The sequence below is a fragment of the Musca autumnalis genome, unplaced genomic scaffold, assembly GCF_047663935.1.
Source record: "Musca autumnalis isolate F117 unplaced genomic scaffold, ASM4766393v1 scaffold_2, whole genome shotgun sequence".
In the NCBI taxonomy this organism is placed as follows: domain Eukaryota; kingdom Metazoa; phylum Arthropoda; class Insecta; order Diptera; family Muscidae; genus Musca; species Musca autumnalis.
In genome coordinates, this window is record NW_027411755.1 from 182,765,590 (window position 1) to 182,781,522 (window position 15,933).

The following is a 15,933-nucleotide window of genomic DNA, read 5'->3' on the forward strand; positions in this document are numbered from 1 at the left end:
AAAAATATTCTTTAAAAAATCCACGCTTCCAATGGTCGTTGAAAAAATATTCTTTAAAAAATCCACGCTTCCAATAGTCGTTGAAAAATATTCATTAAAAAATCCACGCTTCCAATAGTCGTTGAAAAATATTCATTAAAAAATCTACGCTTCCAATAGTCGTTGAAAAATATTCTTTAAAAAATCCACGCTTGCAATAGTCGTTGAAAAATATTCATTAAAAAATCTACGCTTCCAATAGTCGTTGAAAAATGTTCTTTAAAAAATCCACGCTTCCAATGGTCGTTGAAAAAATATTCTTTAAAAAATCCACGCTTCCAATGGTCGTTGAAAAAATATTCTTTAAAAAATCCACGGTCGTTGAAAAATATTCTTTAAAAAATCCACGCTTCCAATGGTCGTTGAAAAAATATTCTTTAAAAAATCCACGCTTCCAATAGTCGTTGAAAAATATTCATTAAAAAATCCACGCTTCCAATAGTCGTTGAAAAATATTCATTAAAAAATCTACGCTTCCAATAGTCGTTGAAAAATATTCTTTAAAAAATCCACGCTTGCAATAGTCGTTGAAAAATATTCATTAAAAAATCTACGCTTCCAATAGTCGTTGAAAAATGTTCTTTAAAAAATCCACGCTACCAATGGTCGTTGAAAAAATATTCTTTAAAAAATCCACGCTTCCAATGGTCGTTGAAAAAATATTCTTTAAAAAATCCACGGTCGTTGAAAAATATTCTTTAAAAAATCCACGCTTCCAATGGTCGTTGAAAAAATATTCTTTAAAAAATCCACGCTTCCAATGGTCGTAGAAAAAATATTCTTTAAAAAATCCACGGTCGTTGAAAAATATTCTTTAAAAAATCCACGCTTCCAATGGTCGTTGAAAAAATATTCTTTAAAAAATCCACGGTCGTTGAAAAATATTCTTTAAAAAATCCACGCTTCCAATGGTCGTTGAAAAAATATTCTTTAAAAAATCCACGCTTCCAATGGTCGTTGAAAAAATATTCTTTAAAAAATCCACGCTTCCAATGGTCGTTGAAAAAATATTCTTTAAAAAATCCACGGTCGTTGAAAAATATTCTTTAAAAAATCCACGCTTCCAATGGTCGTTGAAAAAATATTCTTTAAAAAATCCACGCTTCCAATGGTCGTTGAAAAAATATTCTTTAAAAAATCCACGCTTCCAATGGTCGTTGAAAAAATATTCTTTAAAAAATCCACGCTTCCAATAGTCGTTGAAAAATATTCATTAAAAAATCCACGCTTGCAATAGTCGTTGAAAAATATTCATTAAAAAATCTACGCTTCCAATAGTCGTTGAAAAATGTTCTTTAAAAAATCCACGCTTCAAATGGTCGTTGAAAAAATATTCTTTAAAAAATCCACGGTCGTTGAAAAATATTCTTTAAAAAATCCACGCTTCCAATGGTCGTTGAAAAAATATTCTTTAAAAAATCCACGCTTCCAATGGTCGTTGAAAAAATATTCTTTAAAAAATCCACGGTCGTTGAAAAATATTCTTTAAAAAATCCACGCTTCCAATGGTCGTTGAAAAAATATTCTTTAAAAAATCCACGCTTCCAATGGTCGTTGAAAAAATATTCTTTAAAAAATCCACGATCGTTGAAAAATATTCTTTAAAAAATCCACGCTTCCAATGGTCGTTGAAAAAATATTCTTTAAAAAATCCACGGTCGTTGAAAAATATTCTTTAAAAAATCCACGCTTCCAATGGTCGTTGAAAAAATATTCTTTAAAAAATCCACGCTTCCAATGGTCGTTGAAAAAATATTCTTTAAAAAATCCACGGTCGTTGAAAAATATTCTTTAAAAAATCCACGCTTCCAATGGTCGTTGAAAAAATATTCTTTAAAAAATCCACGCTTCCAATGGTCGTTGAAAAAATATTCTTTAAAAAATCCACGGTCGTTGAAAAATATTCTTTAAAAAATCCACGCTTCCAATGGTCGTTGAAAAAATATTCTTTAAAAAATCCACGCTTCCAATGGTCGTTGAAAAAATATTCTTTAAAAAATCCACGCTTCCAATGGTCGTTGAAAAAATATTCTTTAAAAAATCCACGCTTCCAATGGTCGTTGAAAAAATATTCTTTAAAAAATCCACGCTTCCAATGGTCGTTGAAAAAATATTCTTTAAAAAATCCACGCTTCCAATGGTCGTTGAAAAAATATTCTTTAAAAAATCCACGCTTCCAATAGTCGTTGAAAAATATTCATTAAAAAATCCACGCTTGCAATAGTCGTTGAAAAATATTCATTAAAAAATCTACGCTTCCAATAGTCGTTGAAAAATGTTCTTTAAAAAATCCACGCTTCAAATGGTCGTTGAAAAAATATTCTTTAAAAAATCCACGCTTCCAATGGTCGTTGAAAAAATATTCTTTAAAAAATCCACGCTTCCAATGGTCGTTGAAAAAATATTCTTTAAAAAATCCACGGTCGTTGAAAAATATTCTTTAAAAAATCCACGCTTCCAATGGTCGTTGAAAAAATATTCTTTAAAAAATCCACGCTTCCAATGGTCGTTGAAAAAATATTCTTTAAAAAATCCACGGTCGTTGAAAAATATTCTTTAAAAAATCCACGGTCGTTGAAAAATATTCTTTAAAAAATCCACGGTCGTTGAAAAATATTCTTTAAAAAATCCACGCTTCCAATGGTCGTTGAAAAAATATTCTTTAAAAAATCCACGCTTCCAATGGTCGTTGAAAAAATATTCTTTAAAAAATCCACGGTCGTTGAAAAATATTCTTTAAAAAATCCACGCTTCCAATGGTCGTTGAAAAAATATTCTTTAAAAAATCCACGGTCGTTGAAAAATATTCTTTAAAAAATCCACGCTTCCAATGGTCGTTGAAAAAATATTCTTTAAAAAATCCACGCTTCCAATGGTCGTTGAAAAAATATTCTTTAAAAAATCCACGCTTCCAATGGTCGTTGAAAAAATATTCTTTAAAAAATCCACGCTTCCAATGGTCGTTGAAAAAATATTCTTTAAAAAATCCACGCTTCCAATGGTCGTTGAAAAAATATTCTTTAAAAAATCCACGCTTCCAATGGTCGTTGAAAAAATATTCTTTAAAAAATCCACGCTTCCAATGGTCGTTGAAAAAATATTCTTTAAAAAATCCACGCTTCCAATGGTCGTTGAAAAAATATTCTTTAAAAAATCCACGCTTCCAATGGTCGTTGAAAAAATATTCTTTAAAAAATCCACGCTTCCAATGGTCGTTGAAAAAATATTCTTTAAAAAATCCACGCTTCCAATGGTCGTTGAAAAAATATTCTTTAAAAAATCCACGCTTCCAATGGTCGTTGAAAAAATATTCTTTAAAAAATCCACGCTTCCAATGGTCGTTGAAAAAATATTCTTTAAAAAATCCACGCTTCCAATGGTCGTTGAAAAAATATTCTTTAAAAAATCCACGCTTCCAATGGTCGTTGAAAAAATATTCTTTAAAAAATCCACGCTTCCAATGGTCGTTGAAAAAATATTCTTTAAAAAATCCACGCTTCCAATGGTCGTTGAAAAAATATTCTTTAAAAAATCCACGCTTCCAATGGTCGTTGAAAAAATATTCTTTAAAAAATCCACGCTTCCAATGGTCGTTTAAAAAATATTCTTTAAAAAATCCACGCTTCCAATGGTCGTTGAAAAAATATTCTTTAAAAAATCCACGCTTCCAATGGTCGTTGAAAAAATATTCTTTAAAAAATCCACGCTTCCAATGGTCGTTGATAAAATATTCTTTAAAAAATCCACGCTTCCAATGGTCGTTGAAAAAATATTCTTTAAAAAATCCACGCTTCCAATGGTCGTTGAAAAAATATTCTTTAAAAAATCCACGCTTCCAATGGTCGTAAAAAAATATTCTTTAAAAAATCTACGCTTCCAATAGTGGTTAAAAAATATTATTTTAAAAAATCGTCGTGGAAAAAATATTCTTTAAAAAATCTACGCTTCCAATAGTCGTTAAAATATTATTTTTAAAAATAGTCGTGGAAAAAATCTTCTTTAAAAAATCCACGCTTCTAATAGTCGTTAAAAAATCCACGCTTCCAATAGTCGTCGAAAAATATTCATTAAAAAATCTACGCTTCCAATAGTCGTTGAAAAATATTCTTTCCAATGGTCGTTGAAAAAATATTCTTTAAAAAATTCACGCTTCCAATGGTCGTTGAAAAAATATTCTTTAAAAAATCCACGCTTCCAATGGTCTTTGAAAAATCCACGCTTCCAATAGTCGTTGAAAAAATATTCTTTAAAAAATCCACGCTTCCAATAGTCGTTGAAAAAATATTCTTTAAAAAATCCACGCTTCCAATAGTCGTTGAAAAAATATTCTTTAAAAAATCCACGCTTCCAATAGTCGTTGAAAAAATATTCTTTAAAAAATCCACGCTTCCAATAGTCGTTGAAAAAATATTCTTTAAAAAATCCACGCTTCCAATAGTCGTTGAAAAAATATTCTTTAAAAAATCCACGCTTCCAATAGTCGTTGAAAAAATATTCTTTAAAAAATCCACGCTTCCAATAGTCGTTGAAAAAATATTCTTTAAAAAATCCACGCTTCCAATAGTCGTTGAAAAAATATTCTTTAAAAAATCCACGCTTCCAATAGTCGTTGAAAAAATATTCTTTAAAAAATCCACGCTTCCAATAGTCGTTGAAAAAATATTCTTTAAAAAATCCACGCTTCCAATAGTCGTTGAAAAAATATTCTTTAAAAAATCCACGCTTCCAATAGTCGTTGAAAAAATATTCTTTAAAAAATCCACGCTTCCAATAGTCGTTGAAAAAATATTCTTTAAAAAATCCACGCTTCCAATAGTCGTTGAAAAAATATTCTTTAAAAAATCCACGCTTCCAATAGTCGTTGAAAAAATATTCTTTAAAAAATCCACGCTTCCAATAGTCGTTGAAAAAATATTCTTTAAAAAATCCACGCTTCCAATAGTCGTTGAAAAAATATTCTTTAAAAAATCCACGCTTCCAATAGTCGTTGAAAAAATATTCTTTAAAAAATCCACGCTTCCAATAGTCGTTGAAAAAATATTCTTTAAAAAATCCACGCTTCCAATAGTCGTTGAAAAAATATTCTTTAAAAAATCCACGCTTCCAATAGTCGTTGAAAAAATATTCTTTAAAAAATCCACGCTTCCAATAGTCGTTGAAAAAATATTCTTTAAAAAATCCACGCTTCCAATAGTCGTTGAAAAAATATTCTTTAAAAAATCCACGCTTCCAATAGTCGTTGAAAAAATATTCTTTAAAAAATCCACGCTTCCAATAGTCGTTGAAAAAATATTCTTTAAAAAATCCACGCTTCCAATAGTCGTTGAAAAAATATTCTTTAAAAAATCCACGCTTCCAATAGTCGTTGAAAAAATATTCTTTAAAAAATCCACGCTTCCAATAGTCGTTGAAAAAATATTCTTTAAAAAATCCACGCTTCCAATAGTCGTTGAAAAAATATTCTTTAAAAAATCCACGCTTCCAATAGTCGTTGAAAAAATATTCTTTAAAAAATCCACGCTTCCAATAGTCGTTGAAAAAATATTCTTTAAAAAATCCACGCTTCCAATAGTCGTTGAAAAAATATTCTTTAAAAAATCCACGCTTCCAATAGTCGTTGAAAAAATATTCTTTAAAAAATCCACGCTTCCAATAGTCGTTGAAAAAATATTCTTTAAAAAATCCACGCTTCCAATAGTCGTTGAAAAAATATTCTTTAAAAAATCCACGCTTCCAATAGTCGTTGAAAAAATATTCTTTAAAAAATCCACGCTTCCAATAGTCGTTGAAAAAATATTCTTTAAAAAATCCACGCTTCCAATAGTCGTTGAAAAAATATTCTTTAAAAAATCCACGCTTCCAATAGTCGTTGAAAAAATATTCTTTAAAAAATCCACGCTTCCAATAGTCGTTGAAAAAATATTCTTTAAAAAATCCACGCTTCCAATAGTCGTTGAAAAAATATTCTTTAAAAAATCCACGCTTCCAATAGTCGTTGAAAAAATATTCTTTAAAAAATCCACGCTTCCAATAGTCGTTGAAAAAATATTCTTTAAAAAATCCACGCTTCCAATAGTCGTTGAAAAAATATTCTTTAAAAAATCCACGCTTCCAATAGTCGTTGAAAAAATATTCTTTAAAAAATCCACGCTTCCAATAGTCGTTGAAAAAATATTCTTTAAAAAATCCACGCTTCCAATAGTCGTTGAAAAAATATTCTTTAAAAAATCCACGCTTCCAATAGTCGTTGAAAAAATATTCTTTAAAAAATCCACGCTTCCAATAGTCGTTGAAAAAATATTCTTTAAAAAATCCACGCTTCCAATAGTCGTTGAAAAAATATTCTTTAAAAAATCCACGCTTCCAATAGTCGTTGAAAAAATATTCTTTAAAAAATCCACGCTTCCAATAGTCGTTGAAAAAATATTCTTTAAAAAATCCACGCTTCCAATAGTCGTTGAAAAAATATTCTTTAAAAAATCCACGCTTCCAATAGTCGTTGAAAAAATATTCTTTAAAAAATCCACGCTTCCAATAGTCGTTGAAAAAATATTCTTTAAAAAATCCACGCTTCCAATAGTCGTTGAAAAAATATTCTTTAAAAAATCCACGCTTCCAATAGTCGTTGAAAAAATATTCTTTAAAAAATCCACGCTTCCAATAGTCGTTGAAAAAATATTCTTTAAAAAATCCACGCTTCCAATAGTCGTTGAAAAGATATTCTTTAAAAAATCCACGCTTCCAATAGTCGTTGAAAAAATATTCTTTAAAAAATCCACGCTTCCAATGGTCGTTGAAAAAATATTCTTTAAAAAATCCACGCTTCCAATAGTCGTTGAAAAAATATTCTTTAAAAAATCCACGCTTCCAATGGTCGTTGAAAAAATATTCCTTAAAAAATCCACGCTTCCAATACTCCTTAAAAAATCCACGCTTCCAATACTCCTTAAAAAATCCACGCTTCCAATACTCCTTAAAAAATCCACGCTTCCAATACTCCTTAAAAAATCCACGCTTCCAATACTCCTTAAAAAATCCACGCTTCCAATACTCCTTAAAAAATCCACGCTTTCAATAGTCCTTTTAAAAATCCACGCTTCCAATAGTCCTTTTAAAAATCCACGCTTCCAATAGTCCTTTTAAAAATCCACGCTTCCAATAGTCCTTTTAAAAATCCACGCTTCGTTGAAAAAATATTCTTTAAAAAATCCACGCTTCCAATGGTCGTTGAAAAAATATTCTTTAAAAAATCCACGCTTCCAATGGTCGTTGAAAAAATATTCTTTAAAAAATCCACGCTTCCAATGGTCGTTGAAAAAATATTCTTTAAAAAATCCACGCTTCCAATGGTCGTTGAAAAAATATTCTTTAAAAAATCCACGCTTCCAATGGTCGTTGAAAAAATATTCTTTAAAAAATCCACGCTTCCAATGGTCGTTGAAAAAATATTCTTTAAAAAATCCACGCTTCCAATGGTCGTTGAAAAAATATTCTTTAAAAAATCCACGCTTCCAATGGTCGTTGAAAAAATATTCTTTAAAAAATCCACGCTTCCAATGGTCGTTGAAAAAATATTCTTTAAAAAATCCACGCTTCCAATGGTCGTTGAAAAAATATTCTTTAAAAAATCCACACTTCCAATGGTCGTTGAAAAAATATTCTTTAAAAAATCCACGCTTCCAATGGTCGTTGAAAAAATATTCTTTAAATAATCCACGCTTCCAATGGTCGTTGAAAAAATATTCTTTAAAAAATCCACGCTTCCAATGGTCGTTGAAAAAATATTCTTTAAAAAATCCACGATTCCAAAAATATTAAAACTACGGCACTGAAAAAATCGTAAAAAATCTCGCTAATTTGTTCAATAGTCCCTTAAAAAGATTCTTAAAATCGGACTATTTGCTATAATAGCCCCTAAAAAATTGGCTTTACAAAATTATTTAGGCGGCAACTCTGATGATCTTGGATGTCTGTCAACAGTTTTTTGAAAGTGTAAATTTTCAACGAAGACAACGCTGATAGAGCAAGAAATTTCTAAACAAAATAAAAACCCAACACTCGACCTAATTTTATTTTGTAATGTTTTTGTTTGTCATTTTGTGGAACCGGTTTTCTAGTCTAAATTGAGGGGTGGAGTAAACAACTAAAAATGAAAACTACCTGCACATGTTTTGTATCAACCAAACATCTAGGCGGCGGAGTAAGTCATTGCAGCGATGAAAGGTGTGGTGCCCCTTTTTGTGAGCTGTTTTCTTTTTTGGGAGAGAGCATAATATAAACAACATAAACTAAAAGCAATACATACATACTAGGAAAATTGTTGAGGAAGGGACATTATTCTGCGACAAAATCTTGCCAGAAGAAGAGATTTTTGAGCATCTGGAATGTAAGAACATTTTTTGTATTAATAATTGGTCTGTTTCAGTACTGCAAGAATCTACTAATTTTTACTATTTTTGGTATCTTACAGGAAAAATTGTTATCGTAGTAGAAATTAGTAGCTTTTTGCAGGTTCTGGAACGGACATACTTTTACTTTGATTCCTCCTACTTTTGTTTTGTAGATCATAATATGACATACTTTTTAGTATGACTATGAATATCTCTCAGATCTTCCATCAACACAAAATAAACAGATTTGCTCACAAAATAAAAATGCTTTTGCATAATCCATTTTTGTTAGAATTGTGTTACGTTTTGGTTTTCTTTTTTTATACCCTCAGCCTTTAGGCTAAAGAGGGTATTTACACTTTGATACGACCAAAAATGTGCCTCATCGAAATAATGGTTTTAGACCCCAAGTATGTTTGTACGATATCCGTTTCAGACAATTTTGAGTAGATCTAGCAATGTCCGTCCGTCTGTCTGTCTGTCTGTCTGGCTGGCTGGTGCGCACGATAACTCTCGAACGGATCAATCGATTCGGTTCAAATTTTGGGTATCGAAATATTTTGTCCAGATTCGATTTAAGTTCGAAGATGGGCCATATAGGTCCACTCCTTCAGGTACCTCCCCCACAAATGTTCAAAAATTGTCGCAAAACTTGTGCCCGCGATAACTCTTGTAGGGAATAACCGATTTGGTCCATACTTTGCACATCGTGTAATTTCTACCAAACTTAGATGAGGTTCCGATATGGACTCAATCGGTCCACTTTTTCGGGTACCTCCCACACAAAATTTCGGAAAAGTTCAGTTTAGGACCTGGTCTCGAATCGCTTTGATTTTTGTTTACGCAAGTTGTATTCGCTGTCCTCTATACGACGCTGTAAGTTTTATTAGGGGCAAGTCCATACTTCCTGAGAAAATAGCCTGAAAGTTACAAAAAACCCTATGACACCGTGTGTAGTGGTTGGAGCGCAAGATAACTCTCCAACGGATCTGTCGATTCGGTCCAAAATTTGGCTTTCGTAATATTTTGTCCAAACTTAGTTCAAGTTCAAAGATGGATAATATCGGTCCACTCCTTCCCGTACCTCCCCCACAAAAGTTCGAAAATGTTCGGAAAATTTGTGCGTACGATAACTCTTGAAGGGAGTTACCGATTTGGTCCATCCTTTGCACATTATGAAATTTCTACCAGACTTAGATGAGGTTCCAATCGGTAAACTCCTTCGAGTACCTCCCACACAAAATTTCGGAAAAGTTCAGTTTAGGACCTGCTCTCGAATCGCCTTGGTTTTTGTTGTAACATCTTGTATTCACTGTTCCCTATACGAAGGTACAAGTTTCATCAGGGGCAAGTCCATACTTCCCGAGAAAATGGCCGGAAAGTTGCAAAAAGCCCCTACGACACCTTGTGTAGTGGTAGGAGCGCAAGATAACTCTCCAACGGATCTGTCGATTCGGTCCAAAATTTGGCCTTCGTAATATTTTACCAAAACATAGTTTAAATTCGAAGATGGGCTATATCGGTCCACTCCTTCAGGTACCTGCCCCACAGAACGTCAGAAATGTTCGGAAAAATTTTGCGCACGATAACTCTTGAAGGGAGTGACCGATGTAATCCATACATTGCACATCCTAATATATCTACCAGATATAGATCAGGTTCGAATATGGACTAAATTTGTCTACTCCTTCTGGTACCTCTCACACAAAATTTCGGATAAGTTCACTTTAAGACCTGCTATCGAATCACTTGGATTTTTGTTGAAGCTATTTGCATACGCTACCACCATTACGACGGTAAAAGTTTTTTCAGGGGTAAGTCCATATTTCTTGCGAAAACAGCCCGAAAGGTGTAAAAAACCCCTATGTCACCATATGTGGCGGTCGAAGAACACGATAACTCTCGAACTATTCAACCGATTTGGTCCAACATTTGGTCTTCGTCATATTATATCCAAACTTAGTCAAATGGGTAATACCGGTCCACAACTTTCGGTACTTCTCCCCAATATTTAAAATATATCACTTTGGATCTCCTAATATTTTATCAAAATTTAGTTAAACTTCTAAAATGGCCAATATAGGTCCTCCCTAAGTACCTGCCCTACAAAAGTTCAACATTTGTGTCTTAGCGCAGTTAATTCCTATTCCACATTATTGTCGGCAAGTTCAAATGTCCAAAAAGGGCCAAATTCTGAAGAGACCTGAAATACATTCTATCTGTCCAGAGGTAAAAGTTTCGCTTCACTTTGGCTGAGGGTATATATCTGTCGGCAAAGCCGACTGACACTTTTTTACTTGTTTTTTAACAACTCATGGCAAAAATCTATAACTAGCCGCACATAAAAACATGTCGCAAATGGTTCTAAAATTAACAACAAATGACCAAAAGTATATATAAATCAAACACGTTGTTTTTATTTTGTCGTTCGTTCGTATTGTAAAATACGTTTTTTTTTTTTTTTTGTTTTGTTTTGTTTGTATTTTATTTTAAATATATAGGTTATATGTTTGTGATTTTTGTTTCATCAGTTTGTTCTCTTTACTATAGCTATTTGTTTTTATTTATAATCTTTTTCAATTGCTTAACCGTGTTGTGGTTGTTGGGCACTACAACAACGACGACGAGGCGACATTGAAGTGATGGATATGATTAGTTTTTAAAGAATATTGAAAATATTGAAATAAATACATAGATTAGAAATTCTTTCAATTTAAATAATACAAAATAGGTATTTCTTTAAAATAAATTTTAAAAATCAAATGACTCCTATTCAAAACTGTCTTTAAAAATTTTAGTTTATTTCATAAATATAAATAAATACAATAGGTAATGTATGTATTTTGGATATAGTCGTTGAAAAAATATTCTTTAAAAATCCACGCTTCCAATAGTCGTTGAAAAAATATTCTTTAAAAATCCACGCTTCCAATAGTCGTTGAAAAAATATTCTTTAAAAATCCACGCTTCCAATAGTCGTTGAAAAAATATTCTTTAAAAATCCACGCTTCCAATAGTCGTTGAAAAAATATTCTTTAAAAATCCACGCTTCCAATAGTCGTTGAAAAAATATTCTTTAAAAATCCACGCTTCCAAAAGTCCTTGAAAAAATATTCTTTAAAAAATCCACGCTTCCAATAGTCGTTAAAAAAATATTCTTTAAAAATCCACGCTTCCAATAGTCGTTGAAAAATATTCTTTAAAAATCCACGCTTCCAATAGTCGTTGAAAAAATATTCTTTAAAAATCCACGCTTCCAATAGTCGTTGAAAAAATATTCTTTAAAAATCCACGCTTCCAATAGTCGTTGAAAAAATATTCTTTAAAAATCCACGCTTCCAATAGTCGTTGAAAAAATATTCTTTAAAAATCCACGCTTCCAATAGTCGTTGAAAAAATATTCTTTAAAAATCCACGCTTCCAATAGTCGTTGAAAAAATATTCTTTAAAAATCCACGCTTCCAATAGTCGTTGAAAAAATATTCTTTAAAAATCCACGCTTCCAATAGTCGTTGAAAAAATATTCTTTAAAAATCCACGCTTCCAATAGTCGTTGAAAAAATATTCTTTAAAAATCCACGCTTCCAATAGTCGTTGAAAAAATATTCTTTAAAAATCCACGCTTCCAATAGTCGTTGAAAAAATATTCTTTAAAAATCCACGCTTCCAATAGTCGTTGAAAAAATATTCTTTAAAAATCCACGCTTCCAATAGTCGTTGAAAAAATATTCTTTAAAAATCCACGCTTCCAATAGTCGTTGAAAAAATATTCTTTAAAAATCCACGCTTCCAATAGTCGTTGAAAAAATATTCTTTAAAAATCCACGCTTCCAATAGTCGTTGAAAAAATATTCTTTAAAAATCCACGCTTCCAATAGTCGTTGAAAAAATATTCTTTAAAAATCCACGCTTCCAATAGTCATTGAAAAAATATTCTTTAAAAATCCACGCTTCCAATAGTCGTTGAAAAAATATTCTTTAAAAATCCACGCTTCCAATAGTCGTTGAAAAAATATTCTTTAAAAATCCACGCTTCCAATAGTCGTTGAAAAAATATTCTTTAAAAATCCACGCTTCCAATAGTCGTTGAAAAAATATTCTTTAAAAATCCACGCTTCCAATAGTCGTTGAAAAAATATTCTTTAAAAATCCACGCTTCCAATAGTCGTTGAAAAAATATTCTTTAAAAATCCACGCTTCCAATAGTCGTTGAAAAAATATTCTTTAAAAATCCACGCTTCCAATAGTCGTTGAAAAAATATTCTTTAAAAATCCACGCTTCCAATAGTCGTTGAAAAAATATTCTTTAAAAATCCACGCTTCCAATAGTCGTTGAAAAAATATTCTTTAAAAATCCACGCTTCCAATAGTCGTTGAAAAAATATTCTTTAAAAATCCACGCTTCCAATAGTCGTTGAAAAAATATTCTTTAAAAATCCACGCTTCCAATAGTCGTTAAAAAAATATTCTTTAAAAATCCACGCTTCCAATAGTCGTTGAAAAAATATTCTTTAAAAATCCACGCTTCCAATACTTTTTTTAAAATTACGTTTTAATAATCATTGATTTTATTTAAATTATTTTTTCAATAATCTTGGATTTTTTCAGAATTGTTTTTTCAATAACCGTGAATTTTTTAAAAATTGTTTTTTTAATAATCGTGGATTTTTTTAATTATTGTTTTTACAATAATCGTGGATTTTTTAAAAATTATCTTTTCAATAATCGTGGATTTTTTTAAAAATTATTTTTTCAATAATCGTGGATTTTTTAAAAATTATCTTTTCAATAATCGTGGATTTTTTAAAAATTATTTTTTCAATAATCATGGATTTTTTTAAATTATTTTTTTTAATAATCGTGAATTTTTTAAACATTATTTTTCAATAATCGTGTTTTTTTTAAATGATTTTATCAATAATTGTGGATTTTTAAAGAATTTTTTATCCAGCCAAAGAATAATAAAAGTGGATTTTTAAAGAATTTTTTCAGTCACCCAAATACACGTGTATTTTTTAAAGAATTTTTTTCATCTACCCAACGACTAATAAATGTGGATTTTTTAAATATTTTTTCCATGGAACCTTTACATCCATCCCAAGAGTAATAAACATGGATTTTTTAAAGATACTTTGTCATCCACCCAAAGACCAATATATTTGGATTTTTTAAAAGATTTTTTTCATCCACCCAAATACGAATAAATGTGGATTTTTTAAAGAATTATTTTCATCCACCCAAAGACCAATAAACATAGATTTTTTCAAGATTTTTTGTCATCCACCCAAAGACCAATAAACATACAGGTATGTGATGAAAACCGATTTCGATCTCAAAACGAGTCAAAAACGACTGTAGGTGTGATGCATGTACATTTCCGACATCGAATTGTTTTCGATATCGGTTTCATATTCCATTTTGTTCTATGGAAAATTGATCAAAAAGACGTGTGATGCAATCCGATAATCGTTTATTTTTCTCGTTTTGAAAACGGTCATATTTTTGTGGTCGATTGAAAAACGATGTAATAAATTTGGTTAGATTTTTTGTGAGAAAGAGATTGAAATGTAAGAACAGGACTATAATGATAAATTAACATTTATTTTCCTTATTTTTGGAATATTTTGTTAACAAAATATTTGAGATTTTGATAAAAAAAGCACAGAACAAAAAATCTATTTGTAACATCTCCAAATTGGTGAAGACACCCGCTTAATATGTTGTTATGCGCTGTTTCCAGTTCTCATCATGTAATAGCACAAACATTTCCTCACTAAACTCTCATATAGGCCAATTTAAATAAGAACACACATTTATTTTATTTTCCATTAAATTTTATTTCGGCTTTTGCCAAAAAGTATTTTATCTCGCTTTCAGCTGGAGATTCGGGATCACTAGTCCGTTTTTTGTATGGGGGAATTTAATGAAATTGAAACAACGTGGAATTGAAATTCGATGCGGTTCCCATCACATCTAAATACAATTCACTCGTTTTGGGCAAATCGTTTTCATTGCAAATCGATTCGAAATTCATCACATACCTGATAGATTTTTTCAAGATTTTTTGTCATTCACTCAAAGTCCAATAAACGTGGATTTTTAAAGAATTATTTTCATCCACCCAAGATTAACAAACGTGGATTTTTTAAAGATTTTTTGTCATCTACCCAAAGACCAATAAACATGGATTTTTTAAAGATTTTTTGTCATCTACCCAAAGACCAAAAAACATGGATTTTTTAAAGATTTTTTGACATCCACCCAAAGACAAATAAACTTGGATTTTTTTAACGAATTCTTTTCATCCACCCAAAGACCAACAAATGTGGATTTTTAAGGATTTTTTATCCACCCAAAGACCAATAAACGCGGATTTTTTAAAGCATTTTTTTCATCCACCCAAAAGACCAATAAATGTGGATTTTTTTAAAGAACTTTTTATCCTGCCAAATACTAGTAAAAGTGGATTTTTTGAAGAATTTTTTCATCTACCCAAAGACTAATAAATGTGGATTATTAAAATATTTTTCAATGGATCTACAGACCAAAAATCGTGGATTTTTTAAAAATTGTTTCCAATAATCGTGGATTTTTTAAAATATTTTTTCCAATAATCGTGGATTTTTTAAAATTTTTTTCAAATAATCGTGGATTTCTTAAAAATTTTTTCCAATAATAGATTTTTTTAAATTTTTTTTCAAATATCGTGCATTTTTAAATAATTTTTTCAAAGGACATGGACCTGACTTTTTAAAAAATTTTTTTCAAAGGACATGGACCTGAATTTTTAAATAATTTTTTCAAAGGACATGGACCTGAATTTTTAAATAATTTCTTCAAAGGACATGGATTTGAATTTTTAAAAAAAATTTTCAAAGGACATGGACCTGAATTTTTAAATAATTTTTTCAAAGGACACGGACCTGAATTTTTAAATATTTTTTTCCGTGGACCCATAGAACAATAATCGTGGACTTTTTTCAATTTCAATTTCAATTCAATTTATTTTCATAAATGGGAACCTAGCCAAGAGCGGTTCCAAAAGCTACAAAACATACACTACTCCAAAAGCTTAAAACTAAAAATACATTAAAAAAAATTTTTTCCATAGACCCATACATAGACCAATAATCCTGGATTTTTTAAATATTTGATCCATGGACCCATAGACTAATAATCGTGGATATTTTAAATATTTTTTCATAGAGCAATAATCGTGGATTTTTTAAATCAGCCCAATCATGAACATCATCTCACCGTGAGTTTTCTCACTCTCGCCTCCTCCCTTATTATAAACATCATAAGGGAGAACAAAACTCACGTTCGTGAGAAAAGTAGCTATCATAAATGTCAAAAAAGTGAGAATGTGAGGCAGTTTTCTCTCACCACAGAAATCAAGGTGAGTTGAACAAAAAAATGTAACTATGGACATTTTTTATAGAAAAAATCGACAAGAAACGAATCTTTTGCAATGATAATCAATTGTATTTATTTGTGTTTTACG